The 21,768-nt window shown below is 40.0% G+C and overlaps 2 long non-coding RNA genes across 3 annotated transcripts in view; one reads left to right on the forward strand and one right to left on the reverse strand.

The window, feature by feature from the left end:
• The first annotated feature begins 1,413 nt into the window (after positions 1–1,413).
• Positions 1,414–21,768, forward strand: part of LOC110482595 (uncharacterized) — a 60,428-nt gene continuing 40,073 nt past the window's right edge. The window contains exon 1 of the long non-coding RNA XR_002467435.3: positions 1,414–2,053. This is a non-coding gene — a long non-coding RNA (uncharacterized LOC110482595). The remainder of the gene's footprint in view (positions 2,054–21,768) is intronic.
• LOC110482594 (uncharacterized) overlaps positions 11,453–21,768 on the reverse strand; it is an 85,276-nt gene continuing 74,960 nt past the window's right edge. Inside the window, exons 1-3 of one of the 2 annotated variants that reach the window (XR_002467434.3) lie at positions 14,963–15,022; positions 13,016–13,057; positions 11,453–11,559 (exon numbers count right to left, since the gene is read on the reverse strand). This is a non-coding gene — a long non-coding RNA (uncharacterized LOC110482594). Of the gene's footprint in view, positions 11,560–13,015; positions 13,058–14,962; positions 15,023–21,768 lie in introns of those variants that run through there. The other variant, XR_002467433.3, reaches the window with a different exon arrangement.

Below are 21,768 nucleotides of genomic sequence, written 5' to 3' on the forward strand. Positions count from 1 at the left end.
TGTTCTAGGTAGCCTCTCAAGGCATCACACTAATTTCTCTGTACTTACCAACTTCTTTCCTTCTCTTTTGTTCATTTAAGATGTAAGCCGATGGGAGGATTATCTCTCAATTCTTGATACCGCTTAAAGGGGTTTTTAGTGCAATTTGCAATGTCAGTAATGTTCTCAGAAGCACAGAAGAGCACATTTAGAGAGATGAGACAGATGGAGGAAACACGAATTTCTAGTGTGAGAGGCTTCAAACATAAGAACAAGACCATAAATTATAAATTAATGAAATTGCTAAAGGTAGCTATACTTTTAAATATTTGCAAAGCTACATTAAACTTGAAATAAAGTAGGTCCAGTCTACAGCAATGAAGCTGCATAACCTGTACACTTAATAAGGAGGTGCTTCTGAGGCTGTGCTCTCACTATAAAAAGCTGAATATATATTGGCCATTCTTTCTTTAAAAATATTTTAAAAAGTAACTATCTGTCAGTTACTTAACAAATAGTTGCTTTGGAGAAAAAAGAATTCCCATGTTCCCAATTTACAAATCTCAGTTTGAGATTGAAATTTTTTTTAATTTGAAGAGGTAAGGTTGAGAGAGATGTGCAGAGGGAAGTGTGCTATAAATTGCCACCCAGACCTCCTTGAATGGTTTCAGAAGATCATGTTCTATCAAAAAGCATTTGTTCTCTGTGTGCCAGAGCTGGCCTGTGACACCTGTGCCTATTCCCATTCTTACCTGCCCCTCCTGAATGCACAGCTTCCAAAGGCTGTGCTTTACCTGCACCACACTTTTCCCTTTTTAATGGATGCCCTGAAAATAGGTAGAGAATTGTTAGAAGATGCTATTAGAAAAAACTCCATCTAAGGCTATCTCTCATCTATAACAGGAAAGGGAGAATTAAACCCATGGGAGGGAGGACTGAGGAGAAGTAAGTAAATGAAAGGTTTTCTCCATCTTACCTCCTTTCTACTATAGGCACATCTTTTAAATCTTATAGTAGTTTGTACTTTTTTTAAAGAATCAGATGCTTTATTTCCTTACTGGTTTTTGGGTTTTTTTTTTTTTGTTGTTCCTCCACATTTGAGGGTCTTAAAGTAGTTGCAGGTTTGGAATATCATTACTTACTTTCCTTCTCCTTGTTTCTTGCTTTGTTGTGGTGGGGGGCTGATTTTGTTTTGTTTTTGTTTCCTGAAAGCTATTATAAAGTGGTTGCAAAATACAGTAATGACGAGGAGATCCTTTGTGCTACCCTGAAGTAATGTGAGTGTGACAGAAGAGGTCTAACTTGCCTGTTACTTGAGTTCTTGAGGCCCTTTTGACTGCATGTCTCCTAAATTCTAGTGAAAGATGTCCCTGCCCTTGGCAGAGGGTTGGCACTGGAAGATCTTTAAGGTCCCTTCCAACCCAAGTTGTTCCATAGTAATGTGACAGTTGCTAGGAATGATGTAAATGACTTGATTTTGTTTCAACCTTTGCAGCAAGATAATTTTCTAAAACCTGCAAGGTACTGAATTTATCATACTGAACTGCTAATGGTTAATACATCATACTGCTGGCAGAAATAGAAGACATCACATGTTACAATCCTGCAGCTCTTTATGTTGTAGTTGGCCTTGTGATTCCTAATGTTCGTCCTAGTTGTGATACATAACATATTCTGAGCATAACTCAGAATACACCTGGACAAGCACACACCTCAAAAATTAGGCATTTTTGATAGAAGGATGATCCAGAAACAAACATTTTCGATTAAAGATCTGGATTTAAAAGACCATCTGCAGTGTAGAAGAGTAGAAAAACATAGGAGCCCAAGAGGAGAGAGAGTTGGGCTTTGCAGGATTTTAAAATATTGCACCAATGAACAAGGCAGGCAAGTGAAGGATAAAAAATAAGAAGATCCCATAGCGACTGAGAAGTTTTTCAGAGACCAATTTCTATTTCAGGCTTATTTCTTCACAGTTTCTATTGGAGACTAAGTGCTTTTCAGTAACAATTATAAGCCAAGTTTGTAAAAATCTGAGCTGCAGACAAGGGTTTGGAGGACAGTACATGTTGAGGTAAGGCAAAGCAAGGTGTATTGCATTCAGGTTTTATGGTGGACAAATCAGCTTGTTTCCCTGAGCACCTGTTACTTTAAGGAATAAGATTTTTTTTTTTTTTGTGCATCTGTGAGATATAATCTAATTCATTAAAATGGTTGGATTTTGTTATATTTTGAGTTTGAGTGTTTGGTAATACTTGTGTGTGTTCATGCTGAACCTATTTTTTATTGCCTTCCTGCTGCAAAATGATAGATGAAACATGTTCTCTGTGAATTGGGTTTTATTACTTTTTAATTTTTTTTTTTTTTAGAAGATCTTAAATGTCTCTTGCTCCTCAGCCACTTGGGTTGGAAAATGTTGGTTTTATTGCACTGGAGTTTTGCTGTGAAGCAGGGGCCCATGTCAGTGCAGAGCTGCCTGCTGCACACACAAGCCTTTTCACTCTGGAGAGCAGCTGTGACACGCTGTGCACCTCCAAATGCACTGGTGACTGGGAAAACACATCAATAATTTCATGGCCATCTAGGCAGAAAGCTGTTACCTTTTTGAAAAGAGGTTTCAACCAGATTGTTGTCATTTTTATCTAGAGATGAAATGCCAAAGTGAGGAAACACTGATTTGAAAGAGCTTACGTGAGCTTGACCTATCTGGTGAAAACTTCCTGTGGATAAAAAAAGCTGGAATCTCTCCCAGGGAAATGCTCAAACCTTTGCCAGGTAGTAGTAGGTACATGTGCTAGGATGCACCTATGGGTGGGTCATACCTCAGTGATTTTCAGAGGGTTGGAATGTTTCTTCAAAGGTTCTGTGTGCCCCACTGTTAAAAAGCCTGTGGACAAAACCCCTGGTGTAAAGCTTTGTCACTCCTGCCAGCAGTCCCATTTAGGAATCACTGTGGATATACACTAAGAGGGTAGCAAGTTTCTTTTTAAGTTTTATTTAGTGCAAGTGCAGCAGTGATAAAGGCAAATATCTAGTCAGGGATTCAATTTTGTAAAGTATTTGACTAAGAGCAAATACAAAGCTTGTCTTGCAGAGGCTTTGAAATTATACTAGATCTATTTTTTGACAGGTTAATAGTAACAAATGTCAATTTTTATTATGTTATCAGCAGATTTGATTGTTTTTCAGGTTTTTGTTATAATGAGGAATTCAGTCAGGTTTTTCCTTTGCATTCAAAAATTCATCTACCTGTAATGGAATATGAATTCATTATTCTGTGTCTTTTGGGTCTTTTAAAGCTGGGAGTTATGTTGTATATGTTCTTTGATTAAAATAGAATAATCCCTTCTTGCCTGAGGGAAACTTCTGTATGTGTAAACAGGCAGAGTAATACCTAGCACAGTAGATTTTTTTCCTTTAATTACTGTTCTTTCATTTTAAGAAGAAAGAGAGAGGGTAATTCATCTTACTCATGGACCATTGATCACCAGGTAATAAGAGGGAGGAATTTCCCTGATTCCTGGACTTTGATAAAATTTTGTGGTTAAAAAATGATACTTTATTTCTTTGTTAGGTTTAGATAAGAACAACTGATTTAAATTTTTGTAACAGCTGAATGCTACATAAATGGAACTCATCATACATCATTGTTATCACAATTGGTACCTAACATATAAGAATTTCCTCTTGAGAACTGAAGAATTTAGGGCTGTTTAATCCAAACACTTTCTTTGTAAAGAGGATTTAAATGGTTGTATTTGGGTTTGACAAGCAGCTGCTAAGAAACATGAAAAGCTGGTATGAAAATAACCTTGGTATTCTGCTACTTCCTTTCCAAATGCAAAACAAATAAACAACCTCCCACCCTCTGCTCTCAAAACGAAAAAAAAAAAAAAAAAAAGGAAAAAAAAAAGAGCAACCAACTAACGAACAAAAACAACAGAAAAAAATGACTTTGTGTTTCTGCCTGAGAAATTGCCACTTACTTAGGTTTTTATGTGGTGTTTTTATACCTATGCCAGTACTGGTAGCATCTTTTAACTGGTTTCTCCAAGGTTGTGTGACTACATTGGAGAAATATGAGATACTCGGCCTCAAAGGTTCATGTTTGCAATCTCCATTATTTTCCACCATGTCAAGAGGCAGATGTTTCTGTGTGGTGTTGTTTTCATTGATACCTAGGCCAAGTGCCTACAGGAGGCCAGCTCTTCTCAAAAACGTTCATCTTTTCTACTTCTGTGAGGTGTAGTGCTTCCCTCACTTGAGAAATACTAGGGGAAAATATTAGGGAGGGTGTTAAATAGTTTCATTGTTTTAATCCGCAGCGTTTAGCTCTTGCAAAGATAAAGTTGAACTTTGAGTGTTGTTCCTGCAACAGGTTATTTTTGCAGCAAAGGAATTCAGACTCATACAAGAAGTATGTAGAGAGGGGAAAAGAGAGAATTGTGTTGATTTCTGGTTCTCCAACATATAAATAAACTCAGGCTCCAGAAAATCTGTTCTTCCCTCAGTTTCACAGTTATTTAGCAAGTCCCTCCTTGAAGATTTGGGTTGATCTTGCCAGTTTTGATTTCCCTCTGGAAAGATATGATCAAAAGGAGGAAGTGCTTGTGAGTTTAAGCACTGTTAACCTGTGCAATGCAGTTGCCCAGGATATTAGTGCCAAGTTGAAGAATTTGTCCTGCTTGCATGTCAAGAAATAACACTTGGCTGGAAAATAAAATGTGGTTAAAAAGTGGAGCATGCCAGTGGTGGGGAGAACCTTTTAATAAACACAAAGCAAGGTGGAATGTGCAGGGTTATGTGCAATTCATATGTCTGTGCTGTCAAAGCAGCTGGGTCCAAACCATTGCTCTCTTTTTGATTATAAATTGAGTTTTGGAGGAAATTGCATTGGAAGGGGATGCTACTGAAAACATCTCTAGAGGTAATATATGAGGCGCAAAGCAGGATATTTTTAATGTTATTAAGGAAACCAGAACATTATCAGGTAACATAAGAAAGAGGAAAACAATGCAGAGCATGCATTGCAAGAAATTTGGTAAAAAAAAATGCAAGTGACAAAATGATTCTTGCAGCAAAGCTTTCTTTGTGGCTGGGGCAAGAGAAAGAGTTTTAACCCTACAGGAAAGGAAAGCAATGAGTGTCTGTTGCAATGCATTCACTAATAAATTTCACATTTACACAGTCCAATAGTTTCTGCTGCAGAGGGCTTTGACTCAGTATAGTAAGATAAAAGTTTATAAAGTTCAGGGGACTTTTTGTGCTTAAATCTGGGAGAGAGCAAAAGAAATATCTCAAGTCCAAATGAGATATTAATTATAATATTTTAAAATTAATTAATTAATTGTGCTCTTTTATTTAGCTTTTTTTATTTTATTGTATTTACAGTTTTAAATACATAGAAGCTGAATTAGAGAATGTTGCAGCTTTGAAGTTCTTTGCCTCAATACTTGCTTTCTAAATGGTGCTATTATTTAATCTTTAACTGTAAAACCACTATATTCTGCTGCATTTAAAGAGTATTGTGAAATATAGTATTGCAAAATGCACAGGAAAGCAGTTGTAATGTTTCTTCCTGAAACAGGCAAGCACAGCAGCCCTTCTAAAATGCAAAATCCTATTTAAAATTAGCAGTATATAAGTGAACAATAATTACCAAGAGCTGCTTTCCACAGGCTTTCTACACTTTCAGACTGGTTTGTTTTTTTTGTTTTTTTTTTGAGGATGACCACATTCAATTAATTTCTATACATCTGGCTTGAGGTTGTGAAACTTCCTTCTGGTGTGATTGCACAGAAAACTTTGAGAACCACTCACCCAAGCCCAGTAATCCTTAATACAGAAATAACAAAGATAAATGTGTATTTCAACACCATAAGTAAGCACTAAGCTCTCTCCATTCTGGAGCCAGCAATCCCAGTGGAGGCTGGGAAGAACAAATCCATGTGGTTGAAGGTGAGCTAATCCACTGTGACAAAGCTGTGGGCTCTCTTGTCCTTGAGGCAGCTCCCTGCCTTTCTGCCTCGCAGTGCCAGGAGTGCCTGTGTAGGGTGGCTGCAAATGACTTCATTTTTCACAGCTGTCACCTCCAGGACTGCTTTAAGCTCTGCTGAACTCCTTTTTTACTCTCTGCTCTTGCATGCCTTGGTTGATGAGCTTCCATGAGCCACAGCGGAGGGAGAGGAAAATCTATTTAAAGGGTAACATATTGGGGTCTGGTGTGAAGGATCCTTCTGCCACTGGTGTGAGGTACATGTGAGTGACATGAGCTGTCCTGGCTTCTACAAATGTGTTGTTGTCATTGGAGCAATGGTGGGAGAGTTACAGATACCCACAAAAAGACACAGTAGAGACACAGGCAGGAGAATATTGCTGTTCAGTGCTTTCCTCTGCTGAGAAGAATGGTGCTCCAAATGATTAAGTGGCCATCTCTGGATTCAGGAGAGCTGATTTCCTTGTTATTTTGTTTGCTCTTCAGACAAATATTTTCTGCTGTGGTTTGATGAAACAGTTAAAATAACAAATACTGCTGAAACAGCAGAATTCCCCTACCCTTCTCATCATGGTTTGAGCCCCAACCTCTTTTTCTGCATTAGCACTACTTCTCACCTGGCCCTAAAGAGAGCTGAAATAGCAGAAAATGCAGCCTAACAGCAACAGCAAAACTATGATAACCCTGAGACAATATTTTAACTGCTGTTAGGGAAAAGAAGCAATTTTTTCTTTTTTATTTTACAGTAGTGACAAAAATTGTAGCTGTCTGTGAATTTATCACATCTGGAATATTCCCCAGGTCTTTGTTATGTCTTTCCAAAGTTTCTTGTAATCCTTAGTAGCCTAGAATAATCATGGGGGCATAGTCACCTTGGTGTTCACCTTCCCTTTCAATTCATTAATTCGTGGGTTGAATGTCCTCAGTCCAGTCCTGAGGCTGGTCCCTAGTTCACTCCAGTATTAACCTCTGTCAACAGTGAGAAATGGCTACTGATGTCCAATTTGTTCTGTCTCTAGTTTTAAACTATGCCATGACTTTTATCCATGCTGGTTGCCAGATTTCTTCAATAGCTTCTTGTGAAGGGAGATTTTTTTTTTTTTTGGTCAAAAGCCTGTGGAAAACTTAAACATTTTCTATCTAGAATATCTAGAAGTTTCTCCTTTTTAAAATCAACTGGCTACCAGGGGTAAGGGGCAGTAGAGAAGAAAGGATATGGACAATTATTTTACAAAGCATATTTCCTTAACAATCAGTAATTATCCTGTAATTTTATAATCCTTGGGGGCTCTGGACTCTGACTTCAAAGGAAGCAAGAGAATGCAAGCATCCCAAACTTGTAAATGATCAGGCAATTAAAATGTCTCCTTTTCCCCAAAGTCCTTGTGAAGCATCCTACTCTGTAAACTGCTCTTTACAAGGGTAAACATATGCTTAGGGGAGCAATCGATTCCTTTCCTGAATGAATTAATTGATTCCCTGCCCCTGCCTCTTGTAGTGAACAACAAATTACCAGTGGCTGTTAAGGCAGCTCCAATGCACAACCTCATCTCCACCTAAACTAAGTTGGGACAGATCATTAATTTTGCTGGCCCTGGAATGGAGTGAGCTTGTCTCTCTGCAATTTGTTCCAGAAATGCCTTACAACTGAATACATGAATCTGAATCAAAATCCAAGGTTTCCAGCACACTGACATTTCAAACAGCCTGTGACAAGCCATCATACTGTCTTGTGTTTCAATTACTTATCATCAAGCCTGTGAATACAGTAGGCAGTCCTTTGGAATTTGAAGAAATACTTTGAATGGAAATGTTATCAACTTTGCTAGAGTTCCCCACTACAATGATAGCATGGGCAAACAGCTGAAAAATAAAATTAGTAATGCCTGGTTCTTCCACACCATTTGCATGTGGGAGGTTTGACAGAGGAAGCAGATACTTGGAGATAAAAGCACTATGGTCAAGGACAGAAATAGAAGGAAAATTCACAGTCTCCAAATTCTCAGTCAAGTTCCTCTGGGGCTTCCTGCTACTAAATCTATTTAGGACCTTGCAGTGGTGTCCAGAAGTCCTGGCCAAATACTGGTGTCTCTGTTCTGTGATACAATGCACACAGGTAAACAGAGCACGCTAATGTTTGACATCAGCTACCACTTCAAATAGTTCTGAGAGATCAAAAGTCCTCAGTTCCAGCAGGATAAACTCTGAAAGCAGAGGAAAGCAGCAAGGATGATCAAAGTTCCTGAAAACATACAATAACAGACCTTTTGATATGTAAAACACTCCTGCAAAGAGGAAGGGAAGCTGTCTTTCTCCATGACTGTGGCAGATGAGATAAAAATGAGTATAAACTACAGTGAGGAAACTGATATCAGGAAATAGTGAATTTCTGAGACATTTCTGAGAAAGCCTATGGAGTATCCATCACTAAATACTTTTAAAAACTGATATGTGTGATTTTTTTTTTTTTTTAAGGAGTTACTTATGTAAACCTTTCCAACAATGTGCTTTTTCCAAACTCCTCCTAGGCCAGCAATTTTGGGACATTTCGTCTTCTTGAAGTGTGTATATATATTTCATGCAGTTAAATATACTTTTTTAAAAAGCATTAAAATGCATGCCTGAGAAAAATGTATACAAGGGATGCGTATTTTTGCAATTTATATGGATTATCATATTTTAAAGTCATATTGAGAATTATAAGTTCAGCTGCCTTTCTGGGCTACTTAAAGGTTGGCTTTGGATTTGGTACCCTCTGGAACGGCATAATTCATTATGCTTTATAGATACTTTCAGGTGTTTTCATATATTGTGCTTGTTGAAGGTAACCTCTGTGCAGACCTTATGGAAAAAGAAAAGTGACAAAGGCTTAGAATCTAAAAAAGAAAATTTTAAATCTTGAATAGGGGGTTGGTTTTTCTTCTTCCTCCCAAGGATACATCCCCTGCAGCTGTTTGTATTGATTCTAACACCGGCTACTCTGCAGAATCCTACTGAGTCACTGTGACAGCTCTGTCTGTGAAAAACAGATTGCAAACCACCTGAAAAATATTTCAAAAATGGCTCTGAGAGCCATGTTGGATGTTGAACAGTGTTAAAAACACAAAGCTGTTCAATTGATCAAAGTTCAGTTCTGATGCCTTGCATAGCCACAGGCTATATGCTGGTGCAATTAATTAAATTTCAAAGTGCAATACTTTATTTTACACACTGGCTGTATTTGTACTCTAGTGTGAAAACAGCTTCTAGCAGTAACGTTTATTTCCATTCACACCCCGATATGATTTCTGCCATCACTGGCCTCTCTTCACTTATGCCATGCTTAGCTGCATCCACAGTGCTAAGGTTGTGCTTCTCTAGTTGTACAGGTCTACAAGTCTAGACAGGAATTTTTTTTGGTTTTTAATAGGTTTTAGTTTCCTTCATGATGTAGCATTGCTGATTAATGGATCTTTATTTCCAGGAAAATGGGATTTATTAAAAAAAAAACTTTTGCCAACTTACTTTGGAGATTTCCCCCATTCATTTTAGTTAAATGAAACTATAAAAATTCTACAGCTTCTTCAGCAGAGATTTCTCTGCAGAGCACCACTTCTGGCCATGCTTCACAGCTCTATATTACTTCAGCAGATAAAAATAAGATATATCAAGAAATGTGTGTTAAAAGGCCCCATTAATTTGAAATAACATGGCCTGGGGTATTGTTTTACCCCTTAATAAACACATTTGAGGTTGTAAAAGCCGTTTTGTTTTCTGCTATGAAGCTGCTATTCCCTGAGTTTTGAAAAATATTTCAGGCTTATTTATCTTTTATTATTCATCTGTGCTTAAGATACAAATCTGCTGTTATTATTGTCTTTTTATAAGTAGCAAATGATGTAGCAAATGAATAAGTGTACAAGTAGCAAATGAAAGGAAAGCACCATGGTCTGCATGCAAACTTTGAGCTTTCCAAAGCTCATTTGATGATCATTTTAGCTGCAGGCCATGTCTACATTACTAGGACCACTAGTGTGCTATGCTAGAAAAATGATGCAGGACTGAACACAGCTGCATTAGGAAAACCATGCTTCCATCAGTCCAGACATCACCCTGAGCAAAATAACAAAAAAAAAAAAAAAAAAAAAAAAAAAAAAAAAAAAGCGCCCACAAACCAGTAAAATGTCTGGTATGGCAAGATCTGCTTCATCAGCTTCAGTGGCTGAGTATTTCCACAGATATCACATCCCACCTGGTTGCAAAACTGCAGCTGCAAGGGTTGTAGGTTAAACTTTCTCAAGGAGATGGGACTAGATCTCCTGAGCTTCCTTAGAACCACGCCATAACTCATGCAATAATGAATGTTAATATTTAATTCAGTTATAGTTTGAATTAATGCACATGGAAAATAAGCATTTCCTAAGATTCTTCCTCATTATCCTTGTTTTTCTTCTGAAACTGTAGGATGGTGTACTTGCTGGTTTTCAAGTCAAGTGCAGGCTAAAATCAGCTGTTTGAAGAACAATCTTGCTAGAGCTGACAAGCAACCCTTTGTAAATGGGCTGGCATGTTGCAAGTCTCAGTGAGTCAGTCAAACATATGCTTCCAGTTTTGATCTAGCTTGTTCTTTATACAGGTGAAACAAGCCTAACAATTACTTTAAATATCACTCTGCCACTGCACAGGAGCAGTTATTGTAACATGTAGCCTGTTTTTCTGGCTCAGCCATTGAATGGGACTTTGGCAAACCACTGCCTCGTCCTGCAGAGTGACCAGAGATTTCTCTGAGGGCTTGTACAGTTTCTTCCCAAAGGTCTTGTCCCAGGTCACCACTGGGGACCAACAGGGGCAGTGTTGTGGTGGGTGGGGGTCTGCGCAGCCTCTGTGGCCAGGCAGAAGTGGGTGAGGCCTTCTTCAGGTAACTGGGAGAAGCCTCATGATGGAAATCGTGGTCCTTCAACAACCCCAGGGGCTACAGGAAACACATCTGAGGCAATGTAAAAACCTGAAAAGCAGCCTTGCTTACAAATCAATATCCTAACCTCAAAGGACTCCAAGACACAAAAGCATATCAACCATAAAAGTGGCTTCCTTGAGCCGGTCCTACATTATTAGGGAGAAAACGAGGAGCTGTAAATAATCAGGAAGGTGATTTCAACTGTACTTACCTAAAATACCAGTTAATTCTAAATCTTTTTGTGCTGCAAACAAATCTATGCTTTTTCTTCTCTAGTTACTAGGTTTTTATTAAGCTACAAGAGACAAATATGAATAATTATAGTGCTAAGAATATCTGGGCTCTCTACAGTTAAAAGCAGGGCTTTTAACTGTACCTTATTTTAAGGATCTTCTCACCTTGCTTGTCAGCTGATAACGCATAAAACACTTGTTTCAACACCTAACAGTACTGCTGCTATAACACATTCCTTCCTAGAAAAATGATCTGCTGTGCTATACTCACCTGGGATAGCTGTAATCTCTTGATGTGACAAAATGGAGGTTTTTCCCGTACACGTTCCATGCCACACATGGTTTGCTCTGAATCATCAGTGAGCATTCTCAATCATCTAGCTCTCAGTGTCATTTTTAGTACAGATTTTGTCATTCTGAGGATGACAAAGGAGATGAGGATCAATCATCAGAGAAATGGCCAAAAAAAGGAATGAAAAAGAGAAAAATGGGAAACCAGTTCCCCATAACCTGTGAAAAATGGTTATGAGACTCTGGATATACACATAGAGCCTTCAGTGAGCTAAGAGCATTTTGGTCTTCAACAACAAATCTGTGGCTGAGCTGGGTAAGAGAATGTTTCTTTCCAGTATTCTTGGTTTGACTTCTCAATAACTTATTTCATCATTTATTGAACCGATCCATATGGCCTCATAATGAATAGTTAATGCTGAGATATTAAATGTCTTCAGGCTCTAAAGCCCTTTTTCAGCTATTATGTGATTTGCCCTTTTACTTTTTAGAGAGCTCTCTTAAAAATGCACAGAGAAAAGTTCAAAGGTACTACAGGCAGTTTTTTTATCCCAGGTTTTTTGTTTCCTGTTAACTTGGACAGGAATAGTTTGCCTTTGCAGAAGGCTTCTGTGGAGGCACTAGAAAACATCAGATACACTGAAACTGAAGAAGGGACCTCCTATACCTCAAGGATAAAAAGTTAAAAGAATATCCTTGTTTTGTTATTTATTTCCCTAACTATTAGGGAATTCAATTTAATTTCTGTATATGAAAGAATTCTTGATTACTTCCCAAATGTCTGAGTGTTCTCATACCCAACATTAGCAAAATAAGGAAACAAAGTCTGGCTTCAAGATCTTACTTTATTTCTACAAGTCTGTTACATAACAGACTCGTAAAAAAAAAAAAAAAAAAAAAGGGCTCTGTTAATAATTACAGAATTACAGAATCACAGAATACTCTGAGTTGAAAGGGACACACAAAATTCATCAAAGTCCAACCTTGGCCCTGCACAGGATATCCACAAGAATCTCACCATTTTATGTCATATTTAAAGCAACTCATGTTTTGATCTGGAGAGGATTTTGTACGATTTGCAGAGCCATGTATTCTATGCAAGGTAAATCCTGGGTTACTTTTTAATGAAATTTCACCACTTCCATGGCTGGAGTATAATATCTGACAATGAGCAAACCTTATTAAGTTTAGAAATTTCATTTGGGAACCAGTGAAAGTTCCCAAAATCTGAATCTGACTTCAACCTTCATCTGAATTTAGTGAGAACAGTGTTTCATGCTAAGCTTTGGCTTCCAAGTATTTTGGGTACAGCTAGAAATAGTGTAGCTTAGTCTGTATATATTTCAGCACTCCTTATTTCAGCCAATTCTAGCAATAAGCAGCAGTGGAGCAAACAGCTATGGCAAAAAAAAAAAATAATAATAAAGTGACCAGTTTCATTTTGCTGTCTCCTTGCTTTTGCATTTTGGATTAGTGGATCAAATTTCCTTGGAGGGCAGACACTGTCATCAGCTGCAATATTAAATATTTGAGAATTACTTAAAAGTTTCAAACCATTCTGGGTAACATGACTGTTCTTACCTGTGAGTCACACCTGGGAACTTTGGGATGCCTCACAAAAGACTGAAATGGAAAGAGATTTTGATGACAAAATCTCAAAATAGTCTTTTTTAGGGCTCCAGTAATTCTGCTTCTCCTGCCCCATGCTGCCTGGTCCTACTCCCTTCTTTGGTGCTTGTATGGCAGACTGAGGAGAAGGCTGTAAAGCGGCTGTGCATCTGAGCCTGTGAAAATTTCAGACTTTTTGAGGATGATGCCAAGCAACTCTGCTGGCTCCTGATGGCCAGCACCAGGGCTCTTGCAAAGGAGTGGCTTGTGCTGGGTGACTCTGGCTGACACCTCCAAAGCAGATCATGTGAAGCAGGTGCACAATGAATTATTCAAGTGCTCTTATTAAAGTGGTGGCAAGATAAGTATGGGTTAGAAAGTGTGCTTGGATTCATCAAACAGGCATCACATTTAGCCACTCAATCAGAAGCCCTAAACACAGCATTAAGGAACATTGTCAAATCATTCAAAAATTAGGAAAGACAAAGTGCAACTTGGATTAAGCTTCCTCTTGCATTAATTTGAAGTGCTGCCTAAAGTTCTGTATCTGGAGCACTACAGAATTAACATCTCTCTAACACACAGTCCTCTATTAGGTCACACAACCACAGTCACCTGATCTAGTTCAGGGTTGGGGTTTTCTGCCCCTTTTTATTTTGCAGCAGACTCTCACTTGCAAAGAAGGAAAGCCTCATCCTGGGAAAGGCCTTCCTTTGGGCAGTACTTTTAGGAGACCATTTATTTCTCTAGGGGAGGTTTCAGGTGAGCTAGGCACTTTTCAAAGACACAGACCCTGAGGCAGCAGCTCCGTTTGGTCACACTCCAGTGTCACACTTTCCGTGGCTCTGTGGGTGACAGGAGGTGCCATACCCTAGGTGAATATGTAATGACAAGGGACAGCGAGTGGGTGCTTTGCTGTGCATTTTGTATTTGATGCTTGGCAGGTCCGTGGCTGGGGCTGATACACTGCCTGCTGGAGAGCTGGAGTCACTTCACTGTGACTCAGAGGCCAGGGAAGTGAATCTCGTTATAGACCTAACCTGCAGATGAATGCAAACTTTATCTTTCATTATAAATGACATCTGTGAAATGCAGCTTGGCTTCCTAAGAGAAGGAACACTCCAGCTCAATACTAATTCAGCAGCTCCATCCTGTCCTGTGACACAGTGATCAATTGCTTGTTCTTCTTCTCCTGTGGATGTAGCACGTCTTACTCGGGCAGGGAAGCACTTTAGTCTAATGTGTGGATTTAATTTTCCCATCATTCTTCCTGCTCTGTAGAATATGTGCCTGAGCTATGGGAAAGAAATGTAAATTTTTCCAGGAGTCTGTGGCTGGGAGGAGTTATTGAGAAGCAGAGAGCTGTAAAGAGCTTGTAGCAGTAATTGCTTCATGTCCTGTTCAAGGTATTCTTTATGATCTTCTGTGACATGTAAGAATTTTTTCAATGCTTTATTTAGAATTATTTCCATTTCCATTATTTCCATGAAATCAGGGGCTATGTGCAACCTGTAAACCCCTCTTTCTCCTGATTCAGAATCTACCTTAGGTGGTGCTGGAAGATTTTATGCACTGTCTGGAATTAGTGGGGATTAGATCAACCTATGACTACCCCTTTTCCTGCAGGATAGGTGGTTTCTCCCTAATATAGATTTGGAAGATCATGAGTCACACTAGCTTGTTACTTTTCCTCCAGAAAATTTTGATTTTTTTTTTTTTCAGAGAATACCAAGCAAGAATTTCTTTTCCATGTAAAAAAAACCACAAACAAACAAACAAACATAGTCTTGCTAGATATGACAATTTATAGGAAAGAGGAAAAATATAGATCAGTTAAAAAGCATAGAAAAGCACAGTTCTACAGGTTCTTTTATACAGACCAGGGAGAGCTGCTTCTCAGCTTGTTTCAGTATTACTCACTCGAGTTTGCTGAGGCTTGCAGAGGGCAGTTTGACTTTCTGAAAGCCTGTCAAAATTGCCTTACATAGGGGAGTGGCGCCCTTTAAGAGGAAAAAAACGTGTCCTCAGCCTTAGAATCGAATCTTGCAGGTGGGGTTTCCTTTGTGGCCACATATCTCGTTTTCTTGATCTAAAAATAACAAGCGACAGCAGGTTTTATTGTAGCTGCCAGTTTATTCTCAAGTTCAGGTAATTTGCTTCTGCTTCAGAAGTGATGGGACACCTTGAAATGGATCACCTGGCATCTGTCTTGCAAACACATTCTCCCTCAGGGCTGGAAAGCTAGGCAGAAACTGAAAACAAGGGTTAATTACAAAAGAAAGGATAATTATCTGGTTTTCTTTTTTCTTTTTTTTTCTTTTTTTTTTTTTTTTTTTTTTTTTTTTTCATGTTGCAACCTTCACTGACCTATAGCTACTGTTAGTTCATTTCCCATTCTGCACTGGTGCCTCTGTGCATTTAAAATGGCTTTGCCCACTGCTTCTCTGCTTAAATAAAACCCTGGGGATTCTCCAGCCTTTAATGACAATTACAAAAGCCTTTGCATATTGTACAACTACCTCTCCCTTTGTTTCCCTACAGAATGGATTCAGCAGCTCCCCGATGGGCCACCAGAATTAACCTATCAATATCCCAACATCTCTCTGCAGAGTCCTGTTGGGTTTGTCTCATTCTGATTCCAGGGTATATGGTTTTAGGTGCAGACCACTTCAGAAAGAGCTGTTTGCACCTCGAGGGCATGTGAGCAGTGAGTAAATTGCTGTTCCTGTCCTGGCTGCAGGGTCTGACACAGGCATTAAAACAATTGCGGCTTAGGATGAGAGGTTTCAGAGGAGTTTGCCTTTCCAACACCCTGCCCACCACTGCTGCTTCCCAGAGTCCTTTCACATCAGACTCCCTCTACTGCTCCAGTAACTTTACATGCAAACAGATTTTATTTCTCTTGCAGCTTGGCTTTAAGTATTGGAGCCCTAGCAGTGGCATCCTTATTTTCAACACATTTAAACAGACATCTTCGCTATTCTTTTCCTGACATACATACAGTGTGTAGATAGTGGACCTCTTCCAAAAAAAAAAAAGAAAGTACATCTATACATCTATCTATCTATCTATCTATCTATCTATCTATCTATCTATCTATCTATCTAAGCTTCAAAAACACAGGCCATTCTGAAAAATTCCCTAGGTCAATGATATGACATTGATATGACGGTGTTTTAAGGTTAAATGTGCCAGTTAAAGTCTCTCTCCAGTTCTGAATCATCTGACTTGTACTGGAAGTCAGAAATGTGTCTGTATTTTTCAGCTTGCATACCAGAGAAAAAATACCAAAAATACTTTTTTGAAGGCTCTGATCCTGTTTATGCAATCTGCTAGAGTAGATTGTGCTCTTCTGATAAGAGGCAGGTGAAACCAAACAACCAGTACAACAGAGAACAGCAACACCCAGAATCTGGTGAAAGAACAGTTTGCACAAAGCAGGGATCTTCATCCCTCAGATCTCCATCACTAAGCCACAGCTCTGCAGGGAGATCAGAACAAGCTTGGGAATTGCCACATCCATAGCATTGCCTCAGAATAAAACCACAGACCAAGTGAAAACACCTCACCTCCCATTTCTCTTTGAAACTGTGTAAACTAAATATCACAACAAGACTTTCTCTTAGCAGGGCTGTACTCCACCCTCTGCTCAGGAGGATTGTGCTCTGCCCCTTCCCAGCTCATAAGAAACATTTGCTCTGTCTCTGATGTGAAATTTGTATGTAGCAGATCTTGTTTTCTTTTTTCCTTTCTTAGTGCACTCTGTTGATTTTGGAAAACATCTTACTCATCCCTTCAAACCATAACTTTCAGAAAAGATTAGCAGTAACTGGTGACATTGCAGTGTTGGTTGCTGATGAACTAAGTAAGTAAGTTTGTGTTGTGTGTACTCCTGGATGGCATGATGCTCTCTTTGCTCTTTGCTTTGCAAGAGATAATAAAAGAAGCTTGAGCAAGCTTGTAACTGGATCAGGCTGCATATTTGGCTCACTCACCTCCCCTCCTTCTGCCTCAGTTTCCTCATCTGTAAAGTGGGAGTAAGATGCTGACCTCATTACAGTGCCTTAAAGGAAAGAATTACAGAGAGCTACTGAGCTCACCAAAGCCTGTGCAAGAAGTGTGGGCACCTGCTTCAGAGGTCTGCTCTGGGAGCCTCAAACAGGTGATTGTTTGTACTCCAGTTTCCTGGGCCTAGATCTGCATGTCCTCAGTAGATCACAGTACATTGTTCACTTCTGTTGCTGTTTATCTCCTTTATCTCCATTCTTCCTTCCCTCCCTGATAAGAACTCATGAAGATGAAAGTTTCACTTATTCCTTAACATGTTTTCTCCTCTGCTTTGGTATTAACAGCTTCGGAGGATCCTCAGCTTCAGCAGCATCAGTGGGATCCAGCTGCTGCGGCAGCTGAAGGGCACCAGAGCATTCAGTGTAAACCATGCACTGATGTGTTACAGCAGCTCCTTGGGCTCATCTGAGGCACAGGGACCATGACTGGTGCCAGACATGGTGCATGAGCACCTCAAAGTTTGCAGCCTAATCAGGCAAACAAGAACCAAGGTAAAAAAACAGCCAGCAGACATCTCCAGCTAGCAGACAACACACAGCAAAATAAAGGGCAGAGCCAAGGATAGGGCCTTATCTTACTGTACCTCTCAGGTGAGAGCTGGGTTTGTACAGACAGAAGGCAATGTACCCTTTTCTGGATGAACAAAAACCTTGGATTTTGAAGTAGTTTTACTCCTTCTTCCACCTCTCCCTTTTGGTCTCTTTGCCTCCTTCATTCTTTTCTCACCTTCTCTCTCTCTCTCTCTTTTTTTTTTTTTTTTTTTTTTTTTTTTTTCCCTCAGGCCTGTTCCACACTGTCCCTGGCATTCTCTGTCCCTCTCTCCAGCCAGGTCAGCAGGTGAAGTCTGTCATCAGCCAGCTCTCATTTCCTCACAGCAGCACTTGCAGGTAGCTGGTGCCAATTCCTCTTTTCTCCAGTAATGATGGATTCCCTGGGACACTCTCTGCCTCAGCTGTAATTTTGGCTTTGAACAGAATAACATGACTGTGCTAGTAGCTGGAAACAACAGCTATTTGCTCAGGTCTTTCTGCCCCCTCCCTGTGCCTGTTTACAATTCCACCTGCTCTCCCCTGCCTTGCCTTGCAGTAATCTGATCATTCCCTCAGCTTCCCAGCCCTGGCTCCCAGGGCCTGCACAATTATGGAGAGAGAAACAGCCCTAGACTAGGAAGATACAGCACAGGGCTTTGGACAGTGCCCTGAGTAATTCACCACCAGGAGCATCTCTGTGCAAAACAAGCCATCAGCAATATGAGAGGTGTGTGACCTTGCCCTCTGAACTCCGGAGCAGCCATGGGCCCAGCTCTGAATGCTAATGGCTTTCTGTAGGGCTGCTTGTCCTCTGTCTGTGCTCTGAAGAACAAGAAGAAATCTGCTTCCACGGGCTAACCCTTCCAGCAAGGTCCACAGGGGTGTTTGCACAGCTGCACTGAGTGTCTGTGGAGCTCCTTCAGAGCTCCTGCAGGTTTCCAGCAGAAGGGCTCCAGCCTGCAAACATCTGGTGTGCACAGAGCAGCAGCTGGAGCTGCTGGCCAGTGTGGCTGCCTGCTCCCGCTGTGGCCACAGGCTCTGTGCTGCTGCAGCTCTGGGGACCACAGCACTCGTGGTTGTGAACCACAGCTCTGGGCCAGCATCTGGCTCGCAGCTCGCCAGGTTTCCCTTTTATTCACAAAAGAAAAGAGAATTTGGTTCAAACTTTGTTCCTGCAAAGGGTGTGGGAGGAATAGCTCGGTCCTGTGCTGTTTCTAGAAGTGCATTTCTGCAGGATGCTGCTGCTGATGAACTCCCACCACTGCTCTCTTACCCATGTGTCTCCTCTCCTATAAATCCTGTACTTTTGTGTCAGTCTCCCAGTCCAATGCAACATAAGATATGTGTGGCACAGATGTCAGTGACCTTTCCTGTAGCATCTGAGTCCTGTGCTTTGAAGGTTACATTGGCTTTCCATCCCATACCACTCAATATTAAAAGCTGATTCCCCAAACATTACCTCAACTAGATTTTTGCTCTTGTAGATTTGCTCTGCTTCAATGACCCAAAACAGCTTTGTTACCTAGAAGAAATAACTTTTTTCCCCCTCAGTTTTCAAAGAGAGAGTTGTGTGGGCCTGCAAGTCTTCAAAGCCTATGGTCTGTGGTCCAAGAGCTAAAAACAGTCACAAACTTCACCACCAGATGGATGAAAACTTAAGGCTCATCTTGCTCCTCTTTCTCCTTCAGCAGTAAAAAAAAAAAAGAGTCATTTTTAAAAGGGTTTATCAGTTGGAATTTTTCTCTGCTGTAACTGGGAAGAAGCTAGGAAAGCATGGCAGGATCCCAGATTTAGACTAGCTCCAGGATTCACAGTCCTGAGAAGTGTTCGCATAACCGAGTGAGGTATCACTCAAAAATGTAAATAAGTTTCCCATGGGGAGCTCTCAGACTCTGCCTCAGAGGAAGAGTTTTGCTTAAATAAGCACAGAACAGCTTTGTTGTTGCAACTTTGTGGAGCCTGGCCCTTCAGGCTGTTAGTCTCAAAAGCTGTGCAAGTCCTGGGCAGGCTGACTGAAGAGCAAGAAAATGTGTTCAGCGACAGGCACTGCCTTCCCCAGACCTGCCAGGGCTCCTCTCCCAGTTCTGCTCTGCCCTTTACTAATAATAGACCACTTGTATTTTTTTTCAGGGGAGGAACATAGTACATGTGGGTTGTGCGCAGTGAAGGTGACTTGAAATGCATTTTTTTTGTGAGACTAAATTAAAATGATTCGTCTTTTGGCTTACTTTGAAATTAGTGCAGTCATGCTATGACAGTTGTGGATTCTTTTCTTACAAAAAATACAATGTAGGTTGTCCCTTAAAATGATGGCAATTCCTGCTTCTCTGGAGCAGCCTCCTTCATGACACAGAACACTAGAATTGTTTTGCCATTATATTTGACAACTCTTCCATTTATCCCCATGTCTTTGAACCAGGAATTTGGAGATTTTCTGTGCCAACATGAAGAACTAATTTAAAGCAGAGAATACAAAATTTTAGATAAATTATTCTCAGAATAAATTCTTTCTGGAATATTTTAGAAAAATATATAGTTCAAGAGATCCAGAGAAAATAGTCACGAAATGGAATGAAAAGGAGGAGGAGGTGTAGGCAGAAGAACAGCAGCAAAGGCACAACCAGGAGAGAGGGAACAGAAACTGGATGAAATCAGGATATAAAAGCTTATGAATTTCTTTATTTTAAGGTACAAAAAATACCAAGTCCTAAAATATTTTTTTTTCCTGGCAATGACCATACTGTTAAGAAGTTTGCCTTTCAGAGCAAAAAAGGTGGGTGTGCTCAGGGGCATTTTTCCAGCCTTGTGCTTGAGACCTCTTTTCTTCTGTGCCTGTTCCAAGCAAATGCTATTGCAAGCCACGCATGGGCACACACACAAAAATCACTTAAGAAAATAGAAGTAGGCTTTACTTGAGACAGCAAAAACAGTGCAAGCTTTGCATGCAGATCACTTTCTCTGGAATCTCACTGGCTTTCAACACATCAGCATGGCTGTGTATCTCTCCCGAGTTACTGTGACAAGAGCTGAGAATGGATGGGTGGCTGCTCTACTGCAGTTTTTGAAGGCAGGCTTCAGAGATTTGGACTATTTTGGAAAGCCAGGTTTTAGAGCCTACTTTCAGAAGGTGTTTGACATTAGCAAGTGACTTTTGCTGCTCTGATATCACCTTCAAAGATGACAGAGGTTAAAGGAGAACCAGTCATAAAGGAGAACTTTATGTACTTGATGTGGAGTTTGGTTTCTTGTCACATTGTGCTTGTCTAGGGAAGTGTTTTTCAGAGGTTTGTCAGACTCAGCTTCATAGCATGTATTCCAGCAGTGAGAAAGGGCTGTGATCAAGGGAATAAACATATTCCATTTACACTGACTTGGCATGTGGCCTCCTGCAATGGTTGGAAAGAAGTAGGATCAGCAGGTAATAAAACAGGCACATTGATTTTGATTGTAGTTTTGTAATTATTTGCTTTTTTACTTTTTCTTTTCCTTCAGATTTTTTGTTCCCCTTGTTGGCTTTCTAGTGTCCTGGGTTTACTTTCTGATCTCAGTCACTAGGCTCCCTGCCCCAGTGGGAAATCATTCAGCCAGCATGGTAAATGTTGTGTGGCTGCTGTCAAAGAAGAATTTAAGTGACTGCTGCTAGTATTAATCATTGTATTCCTGAATCAGTTTTGTAAGGTAGTGTCTGGAGAAATGAGAAGAATCATATTTGTCTGCCAAACTGCCATAGCTCCACTGACACCCAAAATGAGCAGTTACTTAGCACTGACTGAGGCCTCTCATTTCCTTTAAGAATGCATTTCCCTCTGAAATTCATGGCTGCTTTGTACTAAGCATAGCTATTCTTTCTGTCTAATTTGGTCACATCCACTGAATACAGTAATAGATGAGGGACCAAAACTCTAAAAGATGTGTCCCTTCAACATTGCTAAGAATCAAAAAGTTGATGTGTCCATCAGCAGTTATTCTCTTTCCCTTGTTCCATTCAGTCATGGTACAAGAATTTCCCCAGACCTCATTTTTGCCCAATTTAATTTTGTTGTAATTTGTTATAGTAGAAAAGTACAGAACAATATTTTCAGAAAAGTAAGATCTCTATGGAGAGACAACATTATTTACTAGCCTTGC

Source organism: Lonchura striata, chromosome 5 (genome assembly GCF_046129695.1).
Source record: "Lonchura striata isolate bLonStr1 chromosome 5, bLonStr1.mat, whole genome shotgun sequence".
In the NCBI taxonomy this organism is placed as follows: domain Eukaryota; kingdom Metazoa; phylum Chordata; class Aves; order Passeriformes; family Estrildidae; genus Lonchura; species Lonchura striata.